The 13,293-nt window shown below is 34.9% G+C and overlaps 1 pseudogene; it reads left to right on the forward strand.

Annotated features, from left to right (window-relative positions):
* The first annotated feature begins 10,450 nt into the window (after positions 1-10,450).
* On the forward strand, positions 10,451-11,198 carry LOC114500909 (annotated as a pseudogene).
* Positions 11,199-13,293: the final 2,095 nt, after the last annotated feature.

Here is a 13,293-nt window from a genome sequence, read left to right on the forward strand (position 1 = left end):
CTGTTGTCCATATCCATGAGCCCTTTTTCCTATTTGCTGCATCCCTTTACCCCACAACCTTCCCAGATAGCTGTCATCCTGCTCTTTATCTATGAGTCTGTCTTTATTTTGCTTGTTAGTTCGATTTGTTCATTAGATTCTACATCTGAGTGGAATCATATGGTATTTATCTTTCTCTGACTGGCTTATTTCACTTAGCATAACATTCTCTAGGTCCATCCTTGCGGTTGCAAATTTATTTTTCATTTCAAGAACTCCACAAGAACTCATTTAACCTTAAATCTTTGAATAGATGGCATCAACTAAACCTTTACTTTCCAAGACTGTTAGAAATCCTTCCTTTAATATATACCCTCACCTTACTATTTCTATTATTCTTCAACTCTCATGTCATTATCTTTAACCAATCCTAAGCAAGCCTACAGATGGAAAGATGACCTGCCTTAAATAAGAATCAACATCTCATAAATATGGTAATTTTGTCTTCCACACTCATAGATATACTAAGACTTTATCAAATCCAAACTTTCTCTTACCATGAAAGAATAATTTCAGCTTTGCTTTATTAACTGGTTGTATTTCAAAGAACCAGCATTTAACAATCTTTTTTGCACTTTTTTTCTGGTTTTAGTGAGGCATTTTTAATGTGGCTGGAGTGGTGGTAATCAACACCACATTAGTTATGTGGGATTGTGACCATAGCCCAGTCTTAACATATGGTACCAACCAATATCTAAGTCTCAAATGGCCTTCTGATTGCCACATGCTCACTCTGTTGGGTCCCTTACATATCTCCTTATCAGAAAGGGCCCTCCACCACCATCTTCTTGCTATCCCTTTACCCTCCTTGATTATTCCTCATAGTCTTTATCACTATCTCCATATTTGTTTATTTATTTATTTTATGATTCTCTCAAACTGAAGGTAAGATCCAAAATAACAGAAAACTTTCTGTTTTATATGCTACTATAATTCTAGTGTGTGGTATAGGGTCTGATGGAAAGTAATAGTGTAATGTCATGAATGGATGCAAAAATGAATTATGTGGTAAGTCGTAAATAAGAAAATGGGTACAATGTCTAGAAATAATCACTACTATGGAGTAATGGTTGAATAGGGGGAGGTAAGGAAAAGACTTAAAGTGGAAGAACCTAAAGGGTATTATGCTAAGTGAAATAAGTCAGTCAGATAAAAACAAATATCATGTGATATCATTTACATGTGGAATATAAAGAAGAATATAAGGAACAAACAAAACAGAAATAGACTCACAGATACAGAAACAGACTGATGATTGCCAGAAGGGAGATGGTGTGGGATTGGGTAAAAAGGGGAAGGGATTAAGAAGCACAGATTGGTAGTTACAAAACAGTGATGGGGATGTAAAGTACACATGGCAAATATAGTCAATAATATTGTGATAACTATGTATAGTGCCAGTTGGGTACTGGAAACATCGGCGGGGGGGGCGGGGACTTTATAAAGTATCCAATTATCTAACCACTACACTGTATACCAGAAACTAATACAAAGTAATATTGAATGTAAACTATAATTAAAAAATAATAAAGTTAAAAATAAAGTTGAAGAAAAGTTTTTAAGAATGGGGAAAATTTTGGGGGGATACAACCAGTGAGGAGAACAAGAAACAATGAATGACAATTGGTGAAACGCTTTGGTTCCAGTTGGAGAAATAACTTCCATTTTTAGGGCAAAGTCTAAGGGAATGACAGATATAGAAGCAAATGGATTATGATAAGCATAATGGCTTGCCATATAACATGTAATAGTTTTGAAAAATAATTTAGATTAATAGAAGAGCTTGCTAAATTTGTGTAACAAATATTATTTTCTTGTAAAATTGGAAGTGATGCCATTTGCTCTAATTAAGTGAACATGGTGGTAGAATAGGTGGGTCAGTAGTGTAGAATGGAGATATTTTGAAATAAAAAGTTAGTGAGTAGAAGAAAGAACTAATTAGGGACATTTTGGAAGATATTGGAAGGCATTGGGAAACCATGTGAATTTGGAGGCCATAAGTTTTCAGTGTTAGAGTTAACTGTGTGATTTCTCTCCTATGCTGCTCAACATGAGAAATATAGAAATGAAGTACAGGAGCTCAGTGAAAAATAATTATGTTAATTATGCTTATTTTAAACAAATGATTATGCTGTATGTTCATTTAATACTAAACATGCTTTATTAGATTGATACTTACTTATTAAATTATTTAAGTCAGATATCTACCTACAGAAATTGTGAAGACTTTAAATATATAGAATTTTAGCCATCAGAACCCTATACAATTTTATTTGGGCCTCAATTTTAATGCCATTTTAACTTTTACAACTAAAGTATTAATAATTTTAACTTTATTGAAGGAAAGCTGAGAGGGTTTGAACACTCAAGCATTTAGAACACTGATTAGTCTTCAAAATAGATCTTCAGCAAAACTTTTCTAGTGCAGTTATGATATTTTTAATTATATTAGATATTTTTAAAAGTCAGATTTAAATCATTCCTGTTATATTTACTTCATTTCAAAGATTAAAGTTCATAATGATGAAGAAATAGATAATATTCAACATAATATTTCTATACACACACATACAAAGTTTCATTTCAGTGGACTCAAAAAGAAATCTTAAGAAATGGAGTTATTGTAAAAGTTGTATTTGTAAGAGATCTGAAAATATAATTTATAATCATTAGATTGCTTTAGTTACTAAGATACTGTTCTTAGCTTAATTCAAGTGCTTAAGGGTGTAACAGGGTACAGCCAAGAAGGGGGCCCCAAATAGGGATTTGTAATGGGGTCCAGAACCCAAGGTGTCCAGGAAATATTAGAAAAATATATACAGGATTGTCCTCACCCTGACAAGTCTGAGGTGGGGGAATGGGACACATGGAGCAGGGCCATTCAGAGCTGTTTTGTATAGCAACAGCTTTGTAGATAACCTCCAGAACTCTCATATCTATATCTATAACCTTTAACATATCTATAACCTTTAACTGGTTTCATGGATATGTTAAATAGCTGTGGCCATACTTTCAGCTAGGGGGATGGAAGCGACTTCCACCCAAGATGTAACTGGGAGGCAATTCCCCCTGGTTATGGTGCCTGTGTGAGAGCTTGGAGATAATTGGCTCCACACCACAGGGACCATACCTGCCCAGACTTACCATGGCAGCCCAGTGAAGCTGGAAGAATATGGAATTCTGGCAGGTGTAATTGATTGTAGGAAGAGTTACAAATGGGGCTGCAGAGGAAGATTGGCATGGAGATTTAAACCCAGGCATGGCAGCCATGCAAGGGGAGAACCATGCAACTTTGGTGAGAGTGAGGACCATGTGGCATTGGGGTACTCCCTTTTGCCATGTGGCTTAGGAAGCAGGAGAGACTTTGCCTGGAAGAAAAAGGATGAAAGGACCCTTGGTGGTGGGCCAAGAGAAGGTGCCACATGGCCTTGGATTAACTAGAGATCACGGCAGTGACAGAGCTGATGGTGCCAGGAGTCCAAATTATGGACTTCTACTTCTTTTCCTGAGGTACTGTACCCCAAATTAGGGCAGAGGGAGAAGGAAGGACTGTGTGTGTCTGTGGGTATCCTAAAGGACTTTAATATTTTAATGAAGACATTAGTCACTACTCTAAGTCTGTATAGTTTTAAATAAATATTTCCTTTCCTTTTCACAAATCTCTGGCATTGAGAGGCATCTTTTCTCTGGCAGCGGGCATAGTGAACCTAGTGGGGTGTCCTTTCTATAATAGTATATCATACCCACCTTGGGCCTGTTCTATAACAAGGGAAGTCTCTAATTGGGCATTTGATGACGTTTTGGTGTGATTTATTTTTTTCTATTTACTTTTTCAACGCGCTCTACTAAAACACTTGCATCTTTACTTTTTACCTCATTAGTTTTTGAATTCTTGGAAGAGGAGCAAAATCCTCTTTGTGTTTACATAACCAATGTGTAGCCCTGTGGCTAGCTCTGGTGTGGCTAGCACAATTAGACATTCAATAAATATTTGTATTTAGGAGTTGTATAAAGGAAAAAACATTACAGGAATCAAATTATAGGTGCAAATTTTTCTAATAAAGGTGCACTTTATATGCAAAGCTAACTATGCATAACATCTGTCAATTTTCAATTACTGAATGAGAAAATGTTGAAACATTTCTAAGAGGGCTCACAGAATAAATTGTAAACCATTTTGATTAAATGCAAACCGTTTGGAGCTCTTTAGTGAGAAGGTACTGTTGACATTACAGTAAAATTAAGCAATTATAAAAAAATAAAAAACACAAAAGGAGAAAGATACACCATCCCATGATTACAAGCAATTGTATACCAAAAATTGTATCCTGATCAAGTAAACTGATAAATATGCATATGAATTTTGAGAACTTTTCACTTTAATCATAATTATACTGATAGAGATCAGGATAGACACTGTTTATTTAAACTGCATTCTCATTTATATATAAACACATATAAGTTAGAAATTATTATATATCAATTAGCTGTTTACTATAAATAATTTTTAAATGGCCAGCCTGTAAACCTCAATACCCAATTGAGGAACCTTGTATTGTAAATGGATAATTGTCCTCCTAAACATTACAAATATTTGTGATTGTAGAAATGTTATTTTTAACAAACATTCATTGAGCATGATCTTTGGAGGTGCCTCATAGAACAAAATTATGGACTCTGCATCTGTAATAGCTCAGATGTCTTATTTTAAAATAGATATTGTGAAGTATGAGCCTTATGCTTAGGATTCAAATAGATATGAGTCTATGTAATTAAGTAAGCCAACTTTTCTCTCAAAATAATTCCAAATAAATCTTAAGGAAATTGCCTATTTTCAAGTAAAAGCTTTTGAGTTTCAATAATTCTGTGGCCTCTTTCATAAACTTTCTCCTATTACCTCTATTCTATTACTAGATATGACACCCCAGATTTAAAATAAATTCATGCAGTTAAGGAGATTTGATGAGATGAGAAAGGTATTGACATTAAAGCTAGTTTGAGTGAATGTGCAGCAATAATATTTTCAAATTTTACATCAAACCACTGAGAAAGAAAAGTAATTTATTTCTCAGTAATCTGTATTAAGTCAGGTCTCATTACTTTTCAAAACTGTGCCTAAATTTGAAAAAACATATAGATTTGAAAAGATTAAAACAAAACAGATGAGATGCATTGAAAAACTGGAATTCTGCTTAAAATTTAAAATAAAGTAAGTATTTCAAAATTGAGAATGAAAAGTTTTTATACATTTGTATGTTTCTAAAAGGCATTACAGGGACATATTTGTCATAAGCAGACTGGGATCCTGACACCTGGTGGGGTGCGTTATGATAGCTGCATTTCATACTTATGTACTTTGCTCTATTTTGCAAATGATGCCACTTAATCAAAGGTTGATTAGCTTTACATTGTCCTAATAAATAGAGCATTTTCTAATTTCTTATATTCTTCACTTTAAAAATTAATTAAGTTGTGAAAACCTAGCTCTGACTGAAAAACACAGACATAAAGTATGGGGTCTCCTAGTTTTTGCTTTTTTTTTTAAAGACTTTATTTATTTATTTTTTTTAGAGAGGGAAGGGAGGGAGAAAGAGAGAGAGAGAGAGAAACATCAATGTGCAATTGCTGGGGGTCATGGCCTGCAACCCAGGCATGTGCCCTGAGTGGGAATTGAACCTGCGACACTGTGGTTCGCAGCCTGCACTCAATCCACTGAGCTATGCCAGCCAGGGTGTTTTTGCTTTTTTAAAAATGTTTTTTAATTGCTTAGTATAATTTGAGGCTCACAGAAAAATAATTGATAAGTACATTGACTTCCCATGTTACCCCTTTCCCTACACATGCACAGCTTTTGTTGTCATCAATATCCCCAATCTTTAGTAGGTGAGCAGATAAATAAATGATAGTACAGAACTATACATTTGTTGCAATTGATTAACCTACACTGACAATGTGTTATCACCCAAAGTCCACTGAATACCTAGGGTGTACTCTTGATTGTATACTTTCTGTGTTTTTCAAGCCTCACCAGAGGACACTTTTCATTGATTTTTTGCTTTTTTAGAGAAAGAACAGGGGAGAAAAGGAGGGAGAAGCATTGATTGGTTGCCCCCTGTATGCTTTCAGATAGGGCATTATACATGCCCAGGCTTGGAATTGAACCACAACCTAGATATGTGCCCTAACCAGAGATCAAATCCCACAACCTATTGGTTACAGGGCATGCTCCAACCAACTGAGCCAAACCAGCCAGGGCACTTTCTGTGGATTTTAACAAATGTATAATGATAGACATCTCTCATTAGAGCATCACACAGAATAGGTTTGCTGGCCTAAAAATCTTCTGTGTTCCAACTATTCATTTCTTCCTCTTTTCTAACCACTAAACTTATTGTTTCCAATGTTTTGATCTTTAAAATGCCATAGAGTAGCAATCATATAATATGGAGTCTTTCCAAGTTGGCTTATTTCACTCAGCAATATGCATTTAAGTTTCTTCTATGTCCTTTTGTGGCTTGATAGCTCCTTTATTTATATTGCTAAATAATACTCCATTATATGGCTGTAATATCATTTATTTACCTACTCACCTACTAAAGGACATGTTGGTTGCTTCCAAGTTGTGGAAAGTATGAATCGAGCTACTATAAACATCTGTGCATGGGTTTTTGTGTAAACATAAGTTTTTAACTTTTGGGTAAATACTAAGGAACATGATTGCTAAATTAGATGGTAAAAGTATGTTTCCTTGTGTATGTTTACCAATTTGCCTCCAAAGTAGCTATACCATTTTGCATTCCCACCAGCAGTGAATGAGAGTTGTTGTTACTCAAATGTCATCCACTTTGAAAATGAGAAAACTGAATAACGTCTTGAATATACAAGTACGCTAATTAATTATATATTATTTTGGACTTGAAAGTTTATCTTATTGTATCAGCCAATATGTTTTGCATCCTCTAGCAGATGAAGAACACTGTTTTCAACACATAAATCACCCTTGTCTGATACCCTCACATGCCTATTCTAAAGACAACTGCACAATAAATGTGAGAACAATCATATCTCATTACATTCCACATGCCAATTACTACTTGTCATAGGGGGGAAAAAACAGAAGCAAATATCAGTTCCACTGTTTTTTTGTTTTTTTCTCCTCAACAGAGACCGACTATGAATTCAGACCCGCCCTTTGTCCCTGGGTCACGCAGTTCCTAAATACATGACAGTCTGGGTATTTTGATAATTGCTTTACATGGACTATCTACTTTAATTTTCATTACCACAAGGAAATAAGATTATTATTATTAAAATTAAATAAATGATTAAACTGAGGCATGTGGAAGGTAAAGCAAAACATACATACACAACATGCACACAAAAATTTTATTTTTTGAAAAAATTTCTGAAAAGTTTAAGTGAAAATAAGCAGGTATAGTGGTAATGTATATTATATACATTGCATACACAGAAAATCATACACACACACACACATATATATATATATGGAGAATATGAAACCAGAATAAGAATTATGACATTTACTAGCTTTTCTATTTAATATGCCCCTCTAAGCCACTTGAATATTACTTATGTGATTGTTGAAAGAAAAATTTAAACATTGAATATAAAATGTATAATATGGTTTGTTGAATCAAAATTAGTTATTATTGTTACTATTAACCATTTATGCAGCAAACATTACTGAGGTGCTACTATGTCAGAAATATTGAACACATGCTGGAATTGTAGATGTATAGGTGTGAATGTCAGTTACTGTCATCACAGACTAAGAGATTGTTTCCACAAGTGTGGTTCACGGATCATTGGCATTGGCATCACCACCACCTGGTGTTTGTTGTAAATACAGAATTTCTAGCCACATCCTATACTCACTAAATCTGATGTGCATTTTAAGAAGGTACCAGGTGTTCAGTAAGCACATTAAACTTTGAGAAGCATTGTTCTAAAAGAGGGGCACATAGTGACAAAATAGGGCTTTTTTTTAAGTTTAATTCATGAAATTTTTAAAAAATTTTTAAAGGTTTTATTTATTTATTTTTAGAGAGGGAAGGGAGGGAGAAAGAGAGAGAGAAACATCAATGTGTGGTTACTGGGGGCTGTGGCCTGCAAGCCAGGCATTTGTCCTGAGTGGGAATCGAACCTGCGACACTTTGGTTCGCAGCCCACACTCAATCCACTGAGCTACGCCAGCCAGGGCTAAACAGGGCTTTTTTAAAGATATTTGAAATGTGTTTCTATAAGTGACAAGACAGAAAATGATTACTGTGTGTCATAGCTGCCAGTCTTCATATACATTTTAATATGGGGAGATATTTAGAGCACCTACAAGGAATTTCTTAATCAGAGAGGGATGGCCATGAACGCTGGTCACAAAATGATTTTCTTAGTATACCATGAGAAATATATGTGAAAATCAAGTGAAGAGGCCAGGCACAGGGTAGGGTAAAAATGGAGGTGATTCATACAATGTAGGCAGTTAATGTGACAAATGTCAGATGTAAAGACATATTGATTTTATTCAATTTTTATATATTTTTTATTATTATTCCATTACAGTTGTCCCAATATCCCCCCCTTTTGCTCTCTTCTGTCCATCTCACTCCCATTCCCATAGTTAGTTCCCACACTGTTTTTCATTTCCATGGGTCATTCATACATGTTCTTTGACTAATCCCTTCACCTTCTTTTCATCATTATCACCCCCTCCCACCTCTCCTCTGGTCATTGTCAGTCTGTTCCTTGTTTTCATGTCTCTATTTCTATATTGTCTGTTAGTTTATTTTGATTATTAGATACTACTTATAGTGGAGATCATACAGTATTTGTTTTTCTCTGACTGGCTTATTTCACTTACCATAATGCTCTCCAGCTCCATCCATGCTGTCGTGAAGGGTAGGAGCTCCTTTCTTTCTGCTGTGTAGTATTCCATTGTGTAAATTTACCACAGTTTTTGATTTACTCATTTACTGATGGGCACTTAGGCTGTTTCCAGGACTTGGCTATTGGAAATAGCATTGCTATGAACACAGGGGTGTATAGGTTCTTTTGAAATGGTGATTTGGAAATTTAGGATATATTCCCAGTAGCCATACTCATAGATAAAATATATATTCTCTATATGGATATATAAATATATAGAGATATAGATATATAAATATCCATATCTATATATGGATATACATATATTTATATATCTAATCCATACTATTGAGTATATAAATATGAATATACATAATATACACACAATATAGTATACTAATATAGATCTTGTTGCTCAGTTTAACTAAAGGATACACACACACATACACAACATATATAAGTATAATGTGGTTTTGGAAAATGAAACTGCCTTATGACTCAGTGATTTCACTTCTGGAAAACTCATATATCTGAAGAAACATAAAACACTAACTCAAAAGAATATATGCATCCCTATGTCCATTGTAGCATTATTTACAATAGCCAAGCTATGGAAGCAATCCAAGTTCCCATTAATAGACAAGTAGATAAAAATATAGTAGTGGTACATATATATATATAAAATAGAATATAATGTGGCCATTAAAAATGAAATCTTACCATTTGTGACAGCTAGAGTGAAACTAGAGGGTATTATAATGAGATAAGTGAATCTGAGAAAGACAAATGCCATACAATTTCACTTATATGTGGAATCTAAAGAACAGAATAAAAAAACAACCACAATAGAAATGACTTAGAGCTACAGAGAACAGATTGATGGTTGCCAGAAGGGAAGAGGTTAAGGGACTGGGTGAAAGGTGAAGGAATTAAGAAGTACAGATTGGTAGACACAAAATAGTCACAGAAATATTAAGTACAGTATAGGGAATATAGTCAGTAATATTGTAATAACTATTCGTGGTACTTGGTGGGTACTGGAGATACCAGGAGCAACACTTTGTAAAGCATGTAATTGTCAAACCACTATACTGTATACCTAAAATTAATGTAAAATATTAAATGTAATCTGTAATTAAAAATAAAATAAATAAATAAAAACTCTTTGTCCCTAAAAAAAGTGATGATAGTGTTTGTGTCTAATAATGCTATTATTATGATATATATACACAGAGATCCATTATTATTTACAATTTATTCCTTAAGATAAATGAAAATATATCTTATTAAATGAGGACAAATAAATGATATGACCTTCATTTTAATTAATGTTTCTTTTCCTAACTAGCACACCACAGAATATATCAATGTTTTCCATTACCTTCACCATACTCAAAGCAATTATAATCCTCTTAGGCAATTTTAATTTTGTTTCTAATTGGAAACTAGATCACATTACATAGCATTCTTCACAAATTATATTGTCCCTAAAAAGAAATGTAGATTTTCATATCCCCACTACCCAAGCTTAAAACCCTCCAAAGCAATGCCGTTCAAGTGAAATATAAAGCCAGCCCTAGAAGTCATTGTAGGTATTCCAGTAGCCATATTATGACAATAGAAACAGTTAATCCAGAATGGCTACCGTGATATTTCTGGATAAGGAAAATGGAGAACCAGGCACCTGTGTTATTCCTAAGGACCGGCTGAAGCTGGGGTTCAGGCCTTTAGTTAGAGCTTTAGATGGGAGATATCAGGTTTCCACAACACATGTTAGCAAAATGTTTGATGCTCCACCAGCCTTACCTAAAGCTCTTAGAAAGGCTTTGGGAACTGTCAACAGAGCTACAGAAAAGTCACTAGAGACTAATGGACCTCTCAAACAGAAACAACCTTCTCTGCTAAAAAGGTGACGGAGAAGACTAACAGGAAAAAGCTCTGCTCCTGCTCAGATGGTGTCTACCCAGAAATAGAAAAGTTCTTTCCCTTTAATACTCTAGACCTTTGGAATTTTGACCTGCCTGAAGAACACCAGATTGCCCAGCTCTGGTTGAACAGAGTGCCTTTCCTGATTCTCTATGAGGAGAGGAACTTGAAAGGCTGTTACATCTCAGACCCCGTTCACCTCTGAGGATGCCCCCTCCACCAGTGCGAGTCCACTGCATTGCAGTCTCTCTCAAGCATTCTGTCAACTCTGGATGTTGAATTGCCACCTGTGTGCTATGATGTAGAAATTTAGTTTCTTAGTGCTTTATAGTTTGTGTGTATGTATTAAGAGTTTGCATTAATGTAGCAATTCTTTTTATTTTTTTAAGATTTTATTTATTTATTTTTAGAGAGGGAAGGGAGGCAGAGAGAGAGAGAGAGAGAGAGAGAGAGAGAGAGAGAGAGAGAGAGAGAAATATCAATGTACGGTTGCTGGGGGTTATGTCCTGCAACCCAGGCATGTACCCTGGCTGGGAATCGAACCTGGGACACTTTGGTTCCCAGCCCGTGCTCAATCCACTGAGCTATGCTAGCCAGGGCTTAATATAGCAATTCTTTAACAGAAAATAAGAAATGTATATTCTTTCTTAGTGAATAATGTATAATGTATAATGAATAACTTCATATAGAAGTAATGGAAATACATTTACAAAGCTGAGAAATAATGTTATTGCATTTCTTGAGATCCCAAATATAAATGGTTAAATACTTGAGAAAGATTTTAGCTTCCATTTTCATCAGTGATACTGGCCTGAAGTTTTCTTTCTTTATTATGTCTTTATCTGGTTTTGGGATTAGGATGATACTGGCTTCATAAAAAAAGTTTAAGAGTCTTTCATCTTCTTGTATTACAATCCAATTTAAAAATGGGCAAAAGACCTGAACAGACACTTCTCCAAGGAGGACACACAGAGGGCCCAGAGACACATAAAAGGATGCTCAGCAACACTAGCCATCAGAGAGATGCAAATTAAAAACCACACTGGGATACCACTTCATGCAAGTCAAAATGGGCATAATAAGCAAATCAACAAACAAGTGCTGGCGAGATTGTGGAGATAAGGGAACCCTAGTGCACTATTGGTGGGAACCACTGCTGGTGAAACCACTGTGGAAAACTGCATGGAATTTCTTTAAAAAACTAAAAATGGAACTGTCTCTTGACCTGGCAATTCCACTACTGGAATTATTCTGTAAGAATCTTGAAACACCAATTAAAAAAAAAAACCCTATGAACCACACCATTCATAGCAGCACAATTTAATAGGCAAGTGCTGAAAACAGCCTAAGTGCCCATCAGTAAATAAGTCGATCAAAAAACTGTGGCATATTTACATACACAATGGACTACTACTCAGGAGAAAGAAAGAAAGAGTTCCTACCCTTTGTGACAGCATGGATGGAACTGGAGAGTGTTATACTAAGTGAAATAAGCCAGGCAGTGAAAGACATACCATATGACTCACCTGTAAGTGGAATCTAATCAACAAAACAAGCAAGCAAAATAGGACTAGAGACATGGAAATAAAGAACAAACTGACAGTAACTAGAGGGGTGGAATGGGGGAAATAAGGGGGAGGGTCATCAAGGAAAATGTTTGAAGGACCCATGGACAAAGCCAAAAGGGGGTAGGATTGAGGGCAGGAGGGGGTGGGTGGGGCAGAGGAGACTGATGGGGAGAAATAAAGATAACTGTACTTGAACAATAAAAAAAGAACTACAAAAAATGAATTATAGTAACTTCACCTTTTAGTCAAAACATGATATTGTCTGTCTCATTATTTAGCCATTCCAGCTAACACACAGTGAAACCTAATTGTATATTTACTTTTTATTTTCCTAATGACTAAATGCTTTTGATTGTTCTTTCCTTTTAGCTTTCAATAAATCCCCTCTGATGGGTTATCTTCTGCCTGTTGCAACTGTCTTCATATTCCAGTTTTATCTGGAAGTTTATTTGTTTTATTAGGAAATATATTTGAATTTGACTTCAAATATACTTAAACTCATAAGTCACTGCATAACTCGGGTTTCTCTACGTTTTAGGTTTACTTATTTACATATAATGTGATATGGCAGTATTAAAAAAATAATGGTTGAGAATGTACTAGAATCAAGACAAGCATAAGTCCTGATCGTGAAGGAGTATCCCAAGGAATGAACTGGAATAACAACTACAAATCTGTACACAACATTGTGATACCAAAGAAATAAGTAAACCTTTTCAACAACAATCATTAAAGAATATATTACAACCAAACTGATAATAGTGATAGTAACATCAGACTTCTCACCACACTCAGTAGTGTCCGTACAACTGTTAAGCAATATCTTCAATATTTCGAGGATAATCAACTGTCAAAGTAGAATTATATATATCCTGCT

The sequence above is a fragment of the Phyllostomus discolor genome, chromosome 6, assembly GCF_004126475.2.
Source record: "Phyllostomus discolor isolate MPI-MPIP mPhyDis1 chromosome 6, mPhyDis1.pri.v3, whole genome shotgun sequence".
Lineage (NCBI taxonomy): Eukaryota > Metazoa > Chordata > Mammalia > Chiroptera > Phyllostomidae > Phyllostomus > Phyllostomus discolor.